Source organism: Pygoscelis adeliae, unplaced genomic scaffold (assembly GCF_000699105.1).
Source record: "Pygoscelis adeliae isolate BGI_AS28 unplaced genomic scaffold, ASM69910v1 Scaffold10, whole genome shotgun sequence".
In the NCBI taxonomy this organism is placed as follows: Eukaryota; Metazoa; Chordata; class Aves; order Sphenisciformes; family Spheniscidae; genus Pygoscelis; species Pygoscelis adeliae.
This window is the reverse complement of record NW_008824053.1, coordinates 9,868,146-9,872,310: the sequence shown is the minus strand read 5'-3', so window position 1 is coordinate 9,872,310 and position 4,165 is coordinate 9,868,146. Positions and strand designations below refer to the sequence as shown.

Below are 4,165 nucleotides of genomic sequence, written 5' to 3'. Positions count from 1 at the left end.
GGCCTCTGGGCGCCCTGTGTTCAATACCGGCTGCTTGAAAATCCCCTCTGTTCGTAAAGGGCGTGTCTCTACATAACGAGGAGTTCGGTTTTGTCGGTGTGGTCTTCAGCAGCGAGGGCACGCCGAGTGCATTTACAGGTTCTGCCTCACTCACCCTGAAGTGACGACTGTAAGACAGCGTGGCTTGGGAGGAAATGCTGGGCTTCCGTGACAGCTTGCAAACTATTTATTGTATCACGTTTGTTTTAGGTAAATAAGAGCTTCTGCTAACCCAATAAACTTCTGCGAAAAAAAGCGTGTTTAATGAAACGTATTAGTATTTCGAAAATTAATCGGCGAGTAGGTGCATGCTAGAAAACATAGTACTCTTAACCGTAGATCTCAGGTCTTAAGAGACCTTAGATCTCTTAGGAAAATGTCCAGTGAAATGAAATTGTAAAATAATAATTAGTCTTACAAGAGGGCCAAGCGTATTAAGGAACATACAGAAGTTCAAGACTGTCTGGTGTATGTAGAGAGCACAGCCTGGCGAAATAAAAGAACTGGGTAGACGATTTAAGACGTGCCTAAGAAATACCTTCTCTAACTGCATTTGGAATATTTCAAATGAGTAGTTTCCTCCGTGAAAGAAGTCAGAGACTCTGTCATTTACCATACTTGGATATCCAGCTTTGAATCTCCTTTAACAAGGAACGGTGCCGGGGCCGAGCCCCCTGGAAGCTAGCTGTGGGCAAGCGGAGCTGAAGGTTAACGAAGGTGGAGGAGCAGTTCAGGAAGCGGTAGGAGTGACCCTTTGCTGTGCACTGAAGGCAGCCATACCCGCTCAGATGGAGGTATAGACGCACAATCTGGTTTTTATGGGCGTCAGCGCTACCAGCAGAGTAGGGTTGGTCAAGTGGAAGCAGCAGCTTATCTCCAGGAAGCCAGGAGACCTCTCCTTCGCGGCAGAGGCGTAGCCCGGGCACAGTGACCACCACTGTGCCCACTCTGAGTTGACCATGAGGATTTCAGAGAAGAGGCAGATAGACTGTGTCCTGTCATCTCAGAAGAGAAGCAGCAAATTGCAGTAGTGCTTCATGTCCGGTATTTTATCCCACATTTCAGTACCCTGAAGTATCTCTGAAGTCCTGTCAGTGAAGTCAACAGGAGTTGAGCTCAAATCATACTGTTTCTCTTCAGCTGCTGTGACGCAGCGGGGGATGGAGGAACTATGGCATGGGGCAAAATACGCTGAATTTTCTCTTGGGGACCCCGGTTCACAATTTGCTGCCACCCATGATTAGGATCAGCAGATTATCTTGGAACATGAAATCACGGGCCAGAAGATCGCAGCAGGGCTTCCCCCATAACAGAGCGGTCTCTCAGCCCCCCACTACGTTTGCTCTGGAGCCTGTGTACCCCGTAGCAGTACCTGAAGAGAGTAAGGAATTGGCAGACAGACCTTTTCTACAGAGAAGGGTGATTTTATTTTTTTAAACACAGCAGTTGGACTGCATGGCACTGTCACATTAGGAGTGTTTACAGTTATAGAAACAGACATAGACAAAATCCTTTATAATAAATACATTTTTATAAATAACATCATATCTGCAAGGTCTATTCTACTGTACTATGAGACTCAATAAATGTTGAAGTGCAATAAATTCAAAGATTGAGGAAAAGATTGTGTATGAAATTGAATTATCTGGGTCAATTGTCGGCAAGCATTCTAGTCTTTAATTATAAAGACTTAAGGAAATACAAGGCAGTGGAAGTAGTTTTGTATTCTCTCTTTTACAAAACGCGAAGTTTGGGCAGCTGGTGTTCATTGCCATAACTCATGGGCGTCGGTGGAGCTGACGGTTTATGCCAGTTCAGGATCTTCCCCTACGCGCGATAATTTTAGTATCTACTTTAGTATCTGTAATTTAGTACAACAACTGGTAGTGTCATTCCAGACGAGTTACAGTGAGGACATAAATGCTGAACATCACTCTCTTCCCCCTCCTCTTTCCAGTTCTATTTAATGTTTCGTTAAATGTTTTAACGTTCTGGATTGTGCTTTCCTCTCCTAAGTGCTTTGGCTGCAAGTAGTGAATTTCCAACTCTCACAATATGGTTTTCTTATATAATGGGAGTCTTCCCAGCAAGTAGATCACAACGAGGAGACAGATGGTAAACGTAACTTAGACCGTGCCGTGAAGGGCTTATTTATAACTCACAGTAGCCACAGGACAGCAGGGGGGCCTCCCGAAAGGAGAAATCACAGAGGAACTAGACTCTTTTTAAAGCCCTGCCTTTGTACTCCTATTGTAAAGGGCAGTATTCAGTTCAGGAAAATGCTGGTATTTTTCTGCGCCTCGTGTCAGGATGTTAATCACTCCACTGAAAATCAAGAACTTCTATGTTTTCTAATGAAGGGGAATTCTATTATTTACGGGAGGCTTTTTTATTTGGTTAAAGCTGCACAACATTTTTTGATCAGTTGAGGACTCTGACCTCCTTTCAGAAATGGAAATTAATTAAATTTAAGGAGATGGATTTTGGGACTTGGGAGCCATCAAACCTTCTGCGGCTCCTAATGGTTTTCTTTGGTCACTTTGATTATTTTGCCTAAAGTAAGGTTTTAAGGAGTCTACGTGAAAAGTTGAAAAAGTGCTATGATCATAACAAATCAAGACATATCGGAGGTGACAGCTTACCCATTTACAGCAAACAAATAAGATGCTTGAAAACAGTAGATTTTTTTTTTTTAGAGTATTTCTAACCCATTGCCTAGTTTCCTACGTGTTACTGGTTTTGTATTAAATTTTCACTTGAAACTGCTTAGAGATCACTCTCTGCGTTACAGCCAGTCGAGCCATTCTAGTAATGGCATTTTCTCTTCCATTCAGTTCCAGAGGTAGGACCGTTGATCAAAGGATGGAGGTTAAATTTCTCTTCTAGGAAAAATCTCAGTGTAGACCTCCTTTGAAAGTGGAACTGCAGTCTAGTGCTTTCAGTATAAACGTTGTAACACCAGACTAACATTTCCTGAGACATCTCATTTAATCATAGGAAAGGTAAAATGTGGAGAAAAAAAAAAATTAGACTAGTGTCAGGTGAATGCCGGAGTGATGAGACTGGATAGGCAAAAAAAAGCCTGGTAACAAGCTCAGTTCATTTTCTGGTCATGGTTATGTTTGAGATTATAATCTGGGATTTTTCTGAGTGGGAAGCTTCAATGAGGAGCTCTTACAGCTTCTCCTGAGATACGTTGATCTCAGGAAATAAAAGAAAAGATGAGACTGAATCTTGAGATTGGGCAGCTTCATAACAGGAGGACAAATCTCTTCTGAAGTAAGTACATATACAAGTAGACTCTCGTTGCCTCAAAGAATAAGCATTAATTGTTTTAGATGAACTCTGTAGGAAAATTCTTATTACAAAACAAGGATATATGTACAACTTCAGTATATAACTAGTTCCTCTCAAAAGGGAATTGGTAGGAAGATACCTTATGTAAAAGTAGCTACTGTTAGAAAATAAGAAACGTCAAAGTTTCTTGGGTTGGAAAATTTGTTACCACATACTTTGTGCAAAGCTATCATCGGCAGATGATGAAGGCACTGTTCTTCCATGCTCTGAGGGTGTCAGGACTTCTTGCCTTCTGGCCACTTTGGTTTTCTCAGCAGCAATACATTGCCTGTGTGGATCCTCTCCTAACGATAAGGCAGATACAAAGGAGCTTCAATCCACTGTTGTTGTTCCTGAAGCAGTGGTCACTGCCTCACGGACCCAAGCCAAAGCTCAAGGAGTGCTTCTTTTTTTCTTAAAGGCACTGGATTGTCTTTATTGGAAATTACTCATCTGCCTTGAGGGGTGCCTGAGGCAGGGTCCTGCTGCTGTTTCTGCTCAAGGTTTAACTGCCACGGAGAGAGATGAAAGTGCAAACATGGGTGGTATCATGTTTAGTAATGCCCTACTGCTTTATATCCGTATCTTTTAGCATCAAAGGTGGAGGTAGGATGGCTTGCAGATGCAAAATGTCTTAGAGCCAGCTGGCTAACCTTCAAGCATATTAAGAGTTAGTGATGCCGAAGAACTGGAAAGTAGCCTAAAGTAATAGCAGATATGGCAGTAATCCAAATGGCAGAAAGTATCTGCCATCTTGAGGACCCACAGCCTGCTGGACTGGCACATTTCT

The 4,165-nt window shown here is 42.5% G+C and overlaps 1 protein-coding gene across 11 annotated transcripts in view; it reads left to right on the top strand.

Annotated features, from left to right (window-relative positions):
• The window catches only part of NEXN (nexilin (F actin binding protein)), a 24,591-nt gene that overhangs the window by 1,614 nt on the left and 18,812 nt on the right, over nt 1-4,165 (top strand). For 9 of the 11 annotated variants that reach the window (XM_009333838.1, XM_009333837.1, XM_009333835.1 and 6 more), the window contains exon 1: nt 161-249. The exons of 1 other annotated variant lie outside the window; for it this stretch is intronic. The gene's annotated coding sequence lies outside the window, so the exon portion shown is untranslated. Of the gene's footprint in view, nt 1-160; nt 250-690; nt 834-4,165 lie in introns of those variants that run through there. One more of the 11 variants, XM_009333829.1, reaches the window with a different exon arrangement.